The sequence below is a fragment of the Melanerpes formicivorus genome, unplaced genomic scaffold (assembly GCF_026170545.1).
Source record: "Melanerpes formicivorus ecotype bairdi unplaced genomic scaffold, bMelFor1.0.p_v2 SCAF_14, whole genome shotgun sequence".
Lineage (NCBI taxonomy): Eukaryota > Metazoa > Chordata > Aves > Piciformes > Picidae > Melanerpes > Melanerpes formicivorus.
Window position 1 is genome coordinate 6136369 of NW_027142366.1, and position 15882 is coordinate 6152250.

Consider the following 15882-nt stretch of genomic DNA (forward strand, 5'->3'; position numbering starts at 1 on the left):
TTGATTCGGTGGTGTTGGATGATGGGCTGGACATGATGATCTTGAAGGTCTCTTCCAACCTGGTCTATTCTATTCTATTCTATTCTATTCTATTCTATTCTATTCTATTCTATTCTATTCTATTCTATTCTATTCTATTCTATTCTATTCTATTCTATTCCATACCACAACTGTTATGACTCTTTAAAGTCATAGGTCATACTACATCCATGTAGAAATATTTGCCCATAACAAACTATTGGCTGTGTACTATTGGCTGTTTTCTCACCCATCAGACTTCTGCTTAGAAAACCTTAATTTCCATGTATTCTATTCTATTCTATTCTATTCTATTCTATTCTATTCTATTCTATTCTATTCTATTCTATTCTTTCACCTTTTCTCTGTTTTCCTTTGCATAACCTTTTTTTCATGGCTTTCTGTCCACCACCTCCAGTGATGTACAGGGTGCAGGTTATTGAGATGCTGTATGCATGGAGAGCGAGGCTGCAGCAGGAGCTCAGCCAAATTATTGGAATAACAGAAAATGTGTCCAGGGAAGAGTCACAGGAAACAAGGGCTTTTGAAGTTCACTGCTCACAAAGCTGTTCATGGCTTGTTTATTTGTTAAAAAGTCTAATGAGAGAAGTACTACCCTGAGATTCCAGGACAGCCACTGTTTTTTTCTGCCATCCTAAATCTTCACAGGCTCCAGGAAGATGTTTACTTGCAGTAGTAGGTTGGGTGCCTTTCCATTAAAATCTCCAGCAGCCTTCAGCAAGATTTACTTTTAACATTTAAAGGCTGTGATTTTCTGGTTGTTTTTTTTTTTTTCCCCAGAGATAGGATTATTTTAATGCTTATGCTGTGTTCCTTAATTTGAAGATAGGATCAGGAGCGAACGTCTGCTTACAAAAGCGAAGCAGCGGCTTCTGTGGGATTGATTCACTGCACGTGCAACCAGTAATAACAACAGAAAAAGATAATAAAAAAGAAACAGCCCTGCAGTTTCTGTATTTTCAGCTATTTCCAGGTCTTATTTTCCCACTAGGGTTTTCACACAACAAACCCAGGCTTTCCCAGACCAGACAGATGTGGAATGTATCTGCTGGATTCCAAGGTCATGGAATTATCCCATATGAGATTCCTGGCAGGGCGGTGAAAAACTTTAAGCACCATGAAACAATTGTTGCCATAAAGAATTAGACTTTGGCAAGCGTAAATCATAACAGATGTAGGGTTTCTAACAAATAAATTTGCAGTTGTATTGTACACTGCCACACTGTGTACCCAGCAGTGGGGAGGATTTACTCATCTGACTTCAGATAACGCAAATATTTTTAGCCAGCGTTTTAAAGTGGCAGCTTGCAGAGGCATGTGAGCTCCGCAGAGTCAAGCAGCCCAGCCAGTGCTGCGTCCCTTTAACACAAATGCCAGTTGAGCTGGGGCTGGTTTCATTCCTGACTCGTGCTTTGCCACAGATTTCAGCTCAAACAGGAGTTCAGACTAGTGGAGTAGTGCTCTGAAGCTGGAAAGAAGCGAGGGGTTTGCCGTTGTCTAGGTTACTGAGAAAGGTAGCGACAATAGCATTAAAAATAGCGGTTGTGATCGTGTCCTGCTCTCTGGAGTTCTGCTTTGAACTTGGCTGGGTGGCACACTACCTCCAAGTCTCTAATGCAGCTGCCAAATATGTGGGGACATGCAGCCGTGAAGTGCCCTGCTGGGTCTTCCAGCCCCCAGCCCTCCCCATGTCAGATCATTTGGATCTACTTGTCCATGACTGAGCACCGTATACGGCACACGGATACTGTCACGGGACTCCGCCGCCTGCGCTCAGGGAGCCTTTTAATCTCAGCTGCATACTGAGAGCTTGCTGAACTGCTGCCATATGGCCCTAATACTCCATAAAGTTTGACATGGCTCAAGAAAAATGCGTGCACAGGCACAAATGCACGCAGGTGTAGGAGGAGAGAGCAGCTAAAGGTTTATAATAATGCCACACTGCGCCTGGAGAGCCCAGCTCGTAACTGTCCTTCAAACGTGCTGCTCTCCGTAGCCTCTCCAGCTCCTTGGAGGACAGTTTGGTTTAAGTGGTGCAGAAAGCAAAGAAATAAAACTGCCTGAGAAGTAAAACACTTCCAATTAATAGCTGGTCGTGCTGCCCAGCAATAGCATGCAGCAGCCTAAAAATAAAAGACCTAAAAATAGAAGATAATTCATAGGAGAAAATTCAAGGAGAAATGGACACAGTGTAGCAAGTAGTTCCACTTTAGATTTGGGGGTTTCGCATTGAAAACTAGTATTTTAGCATAAAAAACTAGTATGTTTAATTGCAGATTGGTGCTAAGTCATAGGGAGTGGTTGCACCCTGCTCTGCAACACCTTTGTGCAAAGTGCTTAAAAAAACTGGGTGTTTGTGCTCTTTGTTATTATCCTGCTGGTTAGAGGGGAGGCAGAGTCCAGGCATATCTGATTTTCAGTCTCACCTGTGTTATCAATCCAGGCTGTGGGCAGAATGTTACTCTCCCTTTTCCCCATCAGCGGGAATAATCCTAGTGGTTCTTCCAGAGGGTGGTGAGGCACTGGAACAGGTTGCCCAGGGAGGTGGTAGAAACCTCATCCCTGGAGGTCTCTAAAGGCCAGGCTGGATATGGCTCTGAGCAACCTGATCTAGTGTGAGGTGTCCCTGCCCATGGCAAGGGGGTTGGAACTCTTATGATCCTTGAGGTCCCTTCTGACTCTAACAATGATTCTATGACTGATAAAGATGAGCAAAAGCTTAATGGGAAAAGGCATAAAGTACCTGTCAGAACCAAAACCTGGCAATGGGAATTGCAAAACTGATGGATATAGAAGAGAAGAAATTCCATTGATAGTGCAGAAATCCTTCCAGAATTAATACATAGAGCTGCCTTGTTGATAGAAATTAATCAAATTAATTGGTAATGATGATTTGTCCAGCACTGTTCTTGGCTGATCACATTGAAAACAGTCTTGTAATCCTCAGGGGGCTGTTGGCTTTCATGCTGCTGTTGACATTTCAAGTCAAGGCCACAAACTGGCTCGGGTCTGGGCAGGATCTGCTGCGAGTTGTTGCTGAGAGTGTACTTGAGATACTGTCCTGTAGGTGAAATCAGTGTTTCCAACCCCGCTGACACTCTTGGCACGCTGTGGAGTGTCTCTGCACAGATGCAGTTCAAAGCCTTGTTAGGTGGAACAGTGTTTGTAAACTCTTCCTACCATGGTAACATGCCCCAACAGGGGCAGGTCCTCAGTCTGTCTCAGAAGGGCACTCCGTTCTTCAGAGAATTGGACCTTTTTGGTAGGAAAAGTTGATTTGAGTCTTAAATTGCACAACAAGCATCTGAAGATTTATGACTTAAAAGCTCCTTAAGAAGGAAAAGAAAAAAATAATAGCCCAATTGTTTCCTGCTCTAAATTGTTGCTCTTTGACTTTCTAACCTAAGAGAGACCCCTTTGGCACCTACCTCTGCGACAGGCAGGAGAACTACAAAGTAAACTCCTTCCGTATGGTTAATGAAGTCACTGCCTTAGGCACACTCTGCTATCACACCTGATAATCTCTTTAAAAACACAGTGTGATTAATTATTAATTAGGAAGATGAATGTTGTCTAGAAAAGGACTTTCAAAGGCTACAATCCGAACTGCTTAGTGTTACCGGGATTTTGTTGATACCCAAAGTGTTTGTCAAAGGCAGGCTGCAGCAACTCCTAATCTACCTAGTAAACAAAATACAGTGAATAAAGAGAGCCAGCAGTCACTGAGGGCTCTGTACTTTGCTTATTTGTAACTGCAGAGACATTGCTTTCTGCAGACCTCTCAGAGGAAAGGTACTTTAAATTGTATTGATATCACCTAGCTGGGCTGGAGCAGTAGCGTTTCCATGCTTCAAAATTCATCTGTGGGATTTCAGATGGCCAGCTGACAGCAAAACCAGAATGTTAAGCTATTGGGTCCCATCCTGAATAGGGATTCAGGTGCAGAGTTTTGCTGAGTCAGAAGGATTAAAATGTCAGGTTAGTCCATCTCCTGGTGAGTTCAGTTTAACTTTGACTTTCTCGGGCAGTGGATCAGGCCATAATATCCATATACCTGCAACATCCATATGCATGCAACATCCATATACATGCAACATCCATATGCATGCAATATCCATATACATGCAGTCTGGAGTATATCCTTATCTCTCCTCTGACAGTCAGTGTTTTATAGCAAGCAACTGTCTGCTGCCTGTCCTCTTCCCACCAGCCATGGAGGACCTGTCAGTGACTGCAGCTTTCGCCCCTTCCTTCCAACTCTTTCTCCAGCCCCACTAATACCCACCATGATACAGTGACTTCTACACAACCTGGAACATCAGAAGTGATGCACAATGGAGCATTTCCTTGGCAATTCTGTGAAACTTCAGATTAACCAGTATTTCTAGGCTATTTTAGAACTTTGCAGATTTTGTTCCTCATTTGTGGCAGAAACCAGGACAACTGTATGTAAATGCTTTGAGTTGCTATGAACCCAGAGACTGGAGAATAATTTATTTAAAAATGTACAGTTAAAAATACTGTCAAACCCAGCCATGACTCAGTCTTGAGTCCACAATCAGAATGAAGTCCTCTTGTATCTTCCTTCTCTAAGACCATTAAGATCATGGAAATTAAGCTTTTCTAAGCAGAAGTCTGACAAGTGAGAAAAGAGCCAATAGTACACAGCCAATAGTTTGTTATGGGCAAATATTTCTACATGGATGTAGTATGACCTATGACTTTAAAGAGTCATAACAGTTGTGATATGGAATGGAATGGAATGGAATGGAATGGAATGGAATGGAATGGAATGGAATGGAATGGAATAGAATAGAATAGAATAGAATAGAATAGAATAGAATAGAATAGAATAGAATAGAATAGAATAGAACAGAACAGACCAGACCAGACCAGACCAGACCAGGTTGGAAGAGACCTTCAAGATCATCATGTCCAGCCCATCATCCAACACCACCTAATCAACTAAACCATGCAACCAAGCACCCCATCCAGTCTCTTCCTAAACACCTCCAATGATGGTGACTCCACCACCTCCCCAGGCAACACATTCCAATGGGCAATCACTCTCTCTATGAAGAATTTCTTCCTAACATCCAATCTGAACCTCCCCTGGTGCAGCTTGAGACTGTGTCCTCTTGTTCTGGTGCTGGCTGCCTGGGAGAAGAGACCAGCCCCCACCTGTCTACAACCTCCTTCAGGTAGAGAGCAATAAAGTCTCCCCTGAGCCTCCTCTTCTCCAGGCTAAACAACCCCAGCTCCTTCAGCCTCTTCTCATAGGGCTTGCGTTCCAAGCCCCTCAACAACTTTGTTGCCCTTCTCTGGACACGTTCCAGCAAGTCAACATCTTTCCTAAACTGAGGGGCCCAGAACTGGACACAGTACTGAAGGTGTGGCCTAACCAGTGCAATGCACAGGGGCAGAATGACCTCCCTGTTCCTGCTGGCCACACTGTTGTGATACAGGCAACCAGCAATATATGTGACCTTTTCCCAGCTCATTCCATCTTATCTACTTACCTGTCTTACATGAACATCCCATGGACTTCACAAGGTTTATTCTCATTCCATGTGTGTGATGAGGTGCATGAAGCAACCTCTGTATTGCATGGTGTGGTCTGAAGAAGAGTTAAGATAGTTCTTTCCTGCTTGAAGGACTTATCCTTCATGATACTGCCCACAGAAGGCCTATGGCAGAGAAGCAGTGTAGCCCTATGGCCAATATCTCAGGCTAACACATCAACTGATCATCTTTTTCTCCTTTATGTGGAATATCACCACCCAAAAGTAATGGCTCTTCTTTTCTACTGGGAAGCCACTTGCATTTTGCATTGCTGACTGAACTTTGTTTATTTCTTCGCTTGTTTTTGTCTAAAAGTCTTTCATAAATCAAAGGCTGGCAAATAATAAAAACCCCAGATGATTTACTGGCTAAAGGAGTATTTGCAGTGTCTTTGGCTACATAGTTCAAAGGATTTGTCTTCACTTGGAAAGCAGCCCTAGACCTGCTGATGCTTAGCTGTAACATAAAAGCTGTCCCAGGAATGATGCTATCAGCACTCCCAAAGGGCTAAAATGGTAGCTGAGGAGTGATAGGCTTGTGGTCTTCCAGGACATTGCAACTGAGAACATTGCTTATGCCAGCATCATGAGGTACATGCAGGACTTGCTGTGTTCCTCTATGTCACTGGAATTCTGGTAAACTTAGGTCTTGAAGCAAAAACCACCAAGAGGATGCAGCATAGCTGTGCTATTCTCAAAGCACTGAAAAGCAGTTTTCTTAACTTCTCTTTTTGCACCCACTATACCCAGCACACACACACACAAAAATGTGTATGAATGTTTCCCCAGTTCCCTTTTGACATGACAACTCGTGTAGGAGTCTTCATTCCCATTCAGCTGTAATTTAAAACATCTGATTTGTAAACCCATAAAATTTAACTTTGTGCTTGAAATGCAGACACACCCTGGCCTCTTACCACTACAGGGGAAGTGGAAAACTGGGAGATTGTTTGGTGTGAGGAGAAGTAGACCCCAAAGTTAGGCACTGAAAGTTTCATTCTCAATATGCTCCACTTGAATTTTCATAAAAATCAGAGTTCTAGATGTTCTCCTTGTTCAAAACAGCCTGTGACTTCATGCTTAGCTAATACTTGCTTTAAGGTGTGGAGGATGCTTTGACTCTCCTCTGGTCTTCTCCAGTAGGGTCTTCCTACCTTGGAAGCCTACAAAAGCAGCAGAGCTTCCCAGGCCATGAAACACCTCTCTGTGTGAGTAAGGAGAGCGGCACACAGGCAGTTTATCCCTCAAGGTTTTCAGGAGGTTCTCAGGATCCTTTTAAGCTCCTTTGGCATTGGAGACCGAGCTCACAAGCCCTGATTCAAAGCGCTTAGTCAGGATCAAGAACTTGATGGCCTGAAGCATGTTAAATCTACGCTGAAATTAAAGGCATCAGCTGTCTCAGGAGCTAGGAGCTCAGTCCTGAGGAGTGCTTCTCAGTCTTCAAGCAAAAGTATTGCTATCCAGTATCTGAAGGGGGCCTACAGGAAGGCTGGGGAAGGACATCTCAGGTAGTGATAGGACTAGGGGGAATGGAATGAAGCTGGAGGTGGGGAGATTCAGGCTAGATGTGAGGAGGAGGTTCTTCACCATGAGAGTGGTGAGACCCTGGAATGGGTTGTCCTGGGAGGTGGTTGAGGCCCCGTCCCTGGAGGTGTTTAAGACCAGGCTGGATGAGGCTCTGTCCAGCCTGATCTAGTGTGGGGTGTCCCTGCCCCTGGCAGGGGGGTTGGAACTAAATGATCCTTGTGGTCCCTTCCAACCCTGACTGATTCTATGAGTCTATGATAAACAAGACCTGAAACAGAGTGTTGTCCAACCTGGTGGAAGAGGAATGGAGAATTTCCTAACCCCTGCTGGAGTTAGTCCTTTCTCTAGATCATGTTATCTCTGTCCCTTGGGAGGATGGCTTTCTCCTTCCTCTTTGAGAGGACTACAGAGCTGCTGAAAGAGCATAGCTTTTAGCTGTGTAGTGTGGATTTTGTGGAGCATTCAAAACTTTCCATAATTTGCTCCAGGAAGAGGCAACTTTGAGGGCCTGAATTGTTTTTTTTCTTCTGAATTTCAGAATTTGGTCTTTTGAATCCACAGGATTCACCAACTGAAAGGATTTAAAGCAAGTTTTCCACAGGGGATTTTTCCTGATCTGTCTGATAAACTCTCTCTCTCTCTCTTTCCCCCAGTTTGCTCCAAGTTTTCTTTCTTGCTCAGAAGCTGTTGCCCTAGCTGGCCACAGCTGCTCACCCAGCCCTGGTCACAGAATTAGTTATGAGACTTTAATGATGATGTCTGTCTCAGCCTTTTGCTTGGTCTGGTTACTTCAGCATCTACAGAATGTTTTCACAAAGAAGCAGATGGTGGTAGGAGTAATTGGGCCGTAAAACAACATTAGCAGCTAAAACCGATTTTCACCAGTGAGGATTCTGTGGGCAGGGTGAGGGAGGTTCAACACTGTTTGCTTGTTTTCTCTCCCGTACATTCAACCCTGCCCCTGCTGTAGGTGGTAGTGCCTGCACTGTCTGCTTCCAGGAGATGAGCCCTGTCAGGTCAGTCACAAATATGAACAGTTGATGAATAACCTATTATAGAGTCACTTTGCTGTTGACTCAGTGGACGTTTCCTGGCTTCAGAGAGAGTCAAGATAATGGCTGGCTTTGTAGAAAGAAAGAATCTCTAAAATGCGACATTTTTTTCCCCCCTTTGTGACTTTTATTGCTTTGTAGGCTGACATGTCTGAGGGAGGGAGCCGGAGCCTGGGTGCCAATAATCCACTGCGCTTGGCACAGACGGTCTTTAAAATCTGGCACCAGCGTGAATATTAATTCAGTTGTTTTCCCACAGAAGCTACTGATTAGCAAAGGCCAAGTATCACCGAGATGATTCATTCAAACCCAGCAGCTGAGCCCACCTATGCCGGGTGGATCTGCTTTCCCTCACCCCCTGCGACAGGTGGACTGACCGTGCGCTAAAAGGGGCGACTCGAATCCTGCTGCGGAGCAAAGGGGGAAAATGCAGAGGGACCCCAAAGGCTGGGCTGTGGTGCAACTGCTTCCCCGCTTTCTGGGCATTAAGCCAGGACAACTAGCCAAGGAGGATCACACCCCAGGCAAGGGACTCCTCCCATGGCTCAGAGGTGGTATCCTTATCCCTCTGTCACCATCCCATCGCTCCCAGGCTTCCCAGGCCCAGTTGGCAACTGCTGGTATGAAAGGGAAGTATGAGACTATCGTGTGCACTGAGACTGGGGAGCACAGAGGACACTGTGGTGTCCCTCCATCTGCTGATGGGGGATGATGGGGTAGCTGTTGATGAAGTCTTGATTTCCTCAACACGTGGTTGTGCCTCTATTGAACACCTGAGTGATCCCGCCTGCTGTTCGCTCTGCTGCTGTGGCTCAGGGCAACATTTTGAAGTCAAAAGACTATAAAAACTTAATGTTTTGATTCTGAAAAGCCTTGTAACAGAAAAGACTTCCAAAGAATTGCAAATCCCGATTTTTTATTCTCTGTGCAAAACCCACAGAGTATTTCACCTAAGCATTGCAGAGCTCTCCATGCATGAAGAAACTGCAAAAATTTAAGTGCAGTGCTGCTTTAAGTGCTGCTTCTGTTGGCCTTCCACTGTGTTCAGTGGTCTCTTTCTGCCTGGATCTCATCTTCTTCCATCTCTTAACAACATTTCCTTTACTTCAAGGGGAGTACATAGGGGCAGCAGGGGTTTAATGTAGAGAAACACTGAAGGGGAAGATTGTCTGAGATACTGCAATAGGATGAATAAAACGATTGAAAAGGTCTTCCCATGTCAAACATCTATGATTTTAAATACTGAATGATCAAGGCAAAGGTGTTTCCTGGTGATTAATGATGGGTTGGGTGTAGTCATGTCTGGGCCTTAACCCTGGCCTCTCCTATATCCCTAGGAAATGCCCTGTGGCTCCGTTGCTTCTGCTGTTTTAAGCTACACTTGGTTTATGATTGATTGCCACTTTTAAAAGTACCTTTATGTTTGTGGCTATTTTGGTGACTGCTCTAGACAGCTTTGTTCCTCTCTCTCAGGTCTGGATGTTATTCCTAAACCAATCTAAATGTGCCTAAGTAGCAGAAGTGGTGGAAGTTCAGACGTAGGAAGGTAGCCTTAGGCAGGTGTGATATAGCTGGTACATGGTGAACTGCAGATTGTTAGATACTGAGCGTGGCTGGAGAGCTGACGTGTAGGATCTGTGCCAGCTAGGTAGTGACATTTGCTTTCCATCTCTGCTAGACTGCAGCCTGAATTAGTGCTGTTCAGAATTATGGGCATTGATGAATGAATGTTCTAATGGCAAGGTTAATGATAATCAGATACAGTGACATTGGGGTTGTCGCAGCGTAAAGACCCTTTTTGCAGCGCTGCTCTCTCTCAAGGAGATTGGGTGGGTATCAAGGTACTCACTGCTGTTACTCTAACGTTGCCTTTTAAGCTCCTTCGACCTTCCATTGTTAATCCTAACGATACTCCCAAGGTGCTGGCTTTCTGAGAATCCACTGAAATAGTGGCACTCAAGATTGCCAAAGCTGCCAGCAAATTAAAATAGCTGAATGTGTAAAACCTTGCAGATTTGTCTTCAAAAGCTCTCAGTAGCCCATTAGCTTGGGCATTGTCTTGCACTGTAATCTGTAGTGAACCCTAATGGATGCAGAAGAAAAACCACCTTACCAGAGATAAGCAAACCAAACAACCACCACTTCTTTCGTCAGTGCAAACCTGGGGGTCTGTTCTTGTAGCCCTACCTGCTCAGCAGTCAGTACAACAGGCACGTCGTAATTGAGAGGCATAAAGGTAAAGTTCCCCCAACTGGACCAGAGTTGTTTGAAGTTTCACATCAGGCAGCTGAAGTGATCAAAAAATTACCAGCTTGCAAAATGGAAAGTGAAATGTTAGCTGAGAGATCCTAGCAAGGCTCACATGCAATCACTATTTCCACGAGGTTCATAGCACCAGGAGCTCTGTAGCTCTGGACACTCTTTAACTGAAGGTAATGATTTGGAGATGCTCTGTGAATTATTCAATTGCATGCATGAAGCAGTGTGCAGGCAGATGGGCTTGAATAAGCTGCAACTTACTTGGTTGCAGCTATCATGGTGTAAGAGCATTGGGCAGACAGTGCTTGTAGAGGGGCAAATGGTGTTTTCTTAGATATAGCTGGGGAAATAGGCAGCTTGCAGCAAGGCATGTGTGCCCAAAAGCTCCTCTCCTTTTTCTAGCTATGCTTGTTGCTCTGATAGAAGATATTACTTCCACAAAGCTCGTCTTGCCAGCAATGAAATAAAATACTCCCAGAATCCTACTGTGTGAAAGATCTTTTAATTCATTTCAGATCTGCTGTAGCTTCCATCCAGCCCTGTCTGCTCCACCGTGTGAACAGGAGCGTTTCATGCCACTTCACAGCCTCTTCCTTCAGCTTTTGTGGGAACTGCACAAAGATTAAATAGCAACATATAAAGAGGGTTTGTGGGACTGTGGAGTGAGGGGAAACTTATCTTTTGAATGTGTGAATTATGGAGTGTGCAGATTAACAAAGTGAGAAAGAGCAAAGGTATGTTCATAATAGCAATTGATAGAGTTAATAGCGACAGCAGATGGATCAGCCTGACCTTTTCCAGCTCTAAATTCTATGGACTGTACTGCTCTTTTCTAGTGGATGGTGAAGAGGAAAACAAAATAGGCTAGAAAAAACTTTCTGAGCTCAAAACTGGGATAAAAGTGTAACATTTTGAGGGCATGGTGGGGGTAGGGGGTGTGGAGAAAGTTGGCTTCACTGCTTTTCTTTTAAAAGGCAGTAAGTAAAAAAGTACGAAATAAAAATGGAAGGAGAAACAACTTCCAGATTAAAATTCTTTTCTTTGAGAAGTAGAAATCTATTCTGTATACTTAGTGTACCCAAAGGACATAGACACTGATGGTGCATACACTTATATTCTTCAGTTTAATAGGTGTTCAAGAGGGGATTGGATGTGGCACTTGGTGCCATGGTCTAGTCATGAGGTCTGTGGTGACAGGTTGGACTTGATGATCTTTGAGGTCTCTTCCAGCCTTGGTGATACTGTGATACTATGATGATTTACTAAGGATGTCTTTATTGCAGATGGAGCCTTGCTGTGTTTTTGTACTGATTGCTATATATCCTTAAAATGGGAGGTTAGACCAGCAAAAGCAAAACATCAACAAGTCTGACTTGTGAACCGAAAAAAGTCTTTAAAATAATGCTGATTTTCCCTTCCCACTCACTGGCCCTGGTGAAGGCCCATACTTGCACAGCCTGTCCCTCCCAGGCAAGGAGACATCACTGTCCATCACGTTTTGCCTTGTGCTTCCCAGGCTGATCCCATCCCATCAGCTGAGCTGGAACAGAGGGGAAAAATCCCCAGGATTTCAGTTTTTAGCATCATAAACACTTGCCTTTTATAGCCAACTACTTAGACCAACTGCTGGCTGTTAGATTACACTTAAATATAAAAAGAGGGCTTCTGAAGCAATTAGTGTTTAATCCCAGAGGATGAGGCCTGGGAATCTCCACGTTGATCCGGATGGGTCACTGTCTCTGTGCTGTAGGATGTTTCACCCAGCTGATAATTTAGTCCCAATAGTTTAAAAGTGAAACATCTATCAAAATCTCATTACTTGGGAGATGATGGGAGCTCATGGATTATAAACCTTCGTTTACTTTTTATATCTTAAATTATAGTGCCGTATCTGAGCCATAAATTCTTACAGAACAAACTGCTGATGCATTTGAAGGAGTCAAAGAAAGACAGAGCGGTGCCGGAGGGAGTGAGCAGGTGGGGAGTGAGCGTGGGGTGAGGATGGCAGAGAGGTGGTGATGGCACATTGCTTTTGGAACTGCTACTCTTGTTGTTTTTGCAATAAGATGCCAGGGTTTGCATGGAGGAGAGGAGAGAAGGTTAATGATATTGGTTCCTGGGAATACAGGCACTCCCCAGTGACTGAAAGGGAATATTCCTGGATCCACCGAAGAGCATGGTTTCACTCCCCAGTGTCTGCCAGCAGAAAGACATGCTTGGCTGCTCGCAGTTTAATATCATCACAAGTGCTGATTTATTAAATGGTGTCCAACTTCTTGACAGTCTTTGAGCCTGTGCTGTGGAGGCTTTGCTTGGCTGTGTAGGAGGCTGAAATGGCTATCAGTGTACAAGACAGTATTTTAAATGGAGCAGCACTAAGTAGCCTGATCCTGCAAATCTGAGACTCTGCAGTTTATTTCATAGAGACCAATCTTGCTAAGCTTTGTGTGCCACTGGAAGGAAAATCTTCCCCACCGAGACCAAATGCTTTGGGGAGTGAGAGTGATAAGCCCCTTGAATCCCTGCTAGATAATGTCCAAACCTCCTGGGATGGGGCTCAGGAGATTTAGTCAGTTGTATCATTTATAGGAGGTGGGGGTCTGCTAAAGCACAAAACTGTCAGAAAGATTTGACAAAGTAAATGAAATCCAGCCCTGGAACCTGTGATGGGAGCAGGGACAGCAGTCAGCACTGACTTCATTTAGTGTGACAACTTCATTAAGTAAACAAGTCATACTGGACTGCTCCTGGAGCACTTTATTCTGCATTCTTTTATTTCTGCATTATTTTTGCCCTGGTTACACCGTTCACCTACGACTGGGCTCTTCCTCTAATGCAGTCGGAACGGCGTTGATTCCAGAGATAAGACAGGCAAAGTGAAGGTGATACAGGCAGATTATTATAAATACATCTTCTTTGTTCCATGGTGTGGACAGTCTTCCCGTGAAGGTCACTCTGACAATGCTCCAGGATGTACTTGTGGAGCTGGTAACTGGTGCAGCGAGAGGCCAAGCGGCGTAATCAGATCTTACATCTGGGTGCTCGCTGTCAGGGTTCAGGAAGCTTCTTTTGCTCTGTGATAGACCTGCTCTGACTGGGCAACGGGAAAAGCCTCTGTGACTGTTCAAACAAGAGTGGAAAAATATGTATCTGGAATATGCATTGCTTCATCCTGCCAAGCCAAGTGTTTATTGTGGAGGCCAGACACATCTGTCCTCCTGCAACAGATATCGTGGTGTTTCTTGGATTAAAAAGGCCGACTGTAGAGGAACAGTGGAATAAATTGCTTCAGAAGGCTGACTTATTGAAGTCCTAGATCATATGGACCCTGTCAAAAAAAGATTAGTCACAATAAAAGCTGACACTTGGGGAGATGAAAGCAGTAGTGCTTGATATTTTGATTACCTTTAGGAGGACGTGCTGGAGGTGGGCAGTGGGGAATTGAGTCCTTGCTTCGTTTGACCTGGGCTGTCGGTATGATTACTTTGGGGAGATTTGTGTTTGTTTTATGTAATAAAAAGAGACTGGAGACATGGATTGCAGATAGCTATTTGGGTCAAGGGGTTAGCTTTTTGCCAAGCTCCAGATGGGGACAGAGAGGAGGACAGGGGCTGGAAGTGCTTCTGAAGCTAAACCCCATCCACACTGCAGGGACAGTAAGAGCAGCATCAATTTAGTGAGCTGCACCTGATGTGGAGCTTGGCGAGAGGTCGATGGCTGCATCGTTCCCCCTGTGGAGTATTTCTGAGAATGCTACTTAGGAATGTGTTTGTTCTGAAAACCTGCAGTAAGTGTGAATAACAAACCTCATTACACTCTCTTCACATTTTCAGGCCCTTGCAGATTTACTGGAAGATGTTGGAAAACAGCAGCTTTGGCGGAACAATTCCGTTATATCAAGGATAAGGAATTTCTACTGGAAACTTGACAGGCACCAAATCACTTTCTTATATCTCCTTCTTCTAGTTCCTTGTGTGGATAACCTTACACTTGGTGTGGACAGTTTTATGTGCATGGCATATTGAAATGGTAGATAAAACCCCAAAGAAACCCCCCAGAAGACCCAATCCAACCTTCTCCTGTACCTCTGCCTTATTTTTGAACAACCTTGCCTGGTTCAGGTGTCCTTGCTCAGGCACGTTGTGCTGAGCACACAGTTCTGTACCTTCTGCCACCAGCTGTCTGGCATCTTAAGAGTGATCCAACTGAAGCTGAGAAGAGTTTTGTGATGGTTTTCAAATGGACCTGGATTTACAGCCCTTCAGTGTTCTTGTAATACTGATGTGACATATAGTTGATGAGGTGGAACAGCAAATTGTGCCCAATGTGACATGCTGACAGCCTGATGTCTAGGGATCTATACTAAGTACAGGTTGCTGTTAATGGGCAAAATGAGAAACTGTAACTTTGGATATGCCAGATTAATTTGCTATACCTCCAAGTCTCTATAGAACCCATCAGCTGCTCAGCATGCATCAAACAATCCATTATTTGATTGTTGTTTCTGCTCCCTGGCATCAGCAGAAATAAGATTTATCTCTTCATTGAGATAGTGCAGAAGTTAACCTAGAGAGTGCCTCAGCAATTTGTAAAGTATATGGGTTTAAAAATAGCCCTGCTATGAAATAGGACATGCTGCAATACAAAGGTATTACAGCAGCTTAGTTGTGCTTGTTCAGAAGAAAGCAAATTATGGTCGTTTGCTACATAATAGTGGATATTCTACTGCCTTTGGTTATTCCAGGGCACCGAGGTCCTAGAAAAGCAAAAAATCAGTCCCGAAGCAGCCTGAGAGATTTGCAATTCAATGATGCTGTTTGAGGTGCGTTTAAACACAGTGCAAAGGTGAAGGGCCCCTTCTACAGGGTGCTGAGTGCCTTTAACTGCATTGAAGCCAAGGTGCTTCGGGACACTCGGTGTCTCCTCCAGCCCCTCACCATACCTGGAGGCACACAAGTTTCTTTTGGTGCAAAGAAGCTGCAGGATGTTTGCAGCTATTGAATCTGCCCTGAATACTCTGCACTGGAGGGAGGTTTCTGCTCCAAGCTGGGGTGGTCCTGCAGCTGGTTACAGACACTGGCAGCACCAAGGAGCCAAGCAATGCAAGACTTGGGTGTTCAGCTGCAGAGTGAGGGCTGTGATGCTTTCCAATAACTGGCATGAATCTTCTCAGCATTGTCTGCATTACTGTGTCTCCTCCCCTTCTTTGCCCTGGCTGGGGCAGGATTAGCCCTCACTTAGTACTTTCCAAGCTGAGTATCTTGACCTCAAAACATCAGTGCTTTCCAACTGCACTGTCAAAAGCTGGCTCTCCAGTCTGTGTAAAAATCTTGGCTTCTAAAAACCTTTTTAATTTGAGTTAAAATCAAAATATGTTAACATTTCACCTTCTTCTGTGCATTTGGTTTGGACTCAGAAGATACTTTCAGATGTGACTGTACGGT

At 44.4% G+C, this 15882-nt stretch overlaps 1 protein-coding gene across 5 annotated transcripts in view; it reads left to right on the top strand.

Annotated features, from left to right (window-relative positions):
* The window catches only part of PRKAR1B (protein kinase cAMP-dependent type I regulatory subunit beta), a 117732-nt gene that overhangs the window by 95436 nt on the left and 6414 nt on the right, over positions 1–15882 (top strand). The gene's annotated exons all lie outside the window — the stretch shown is intronic.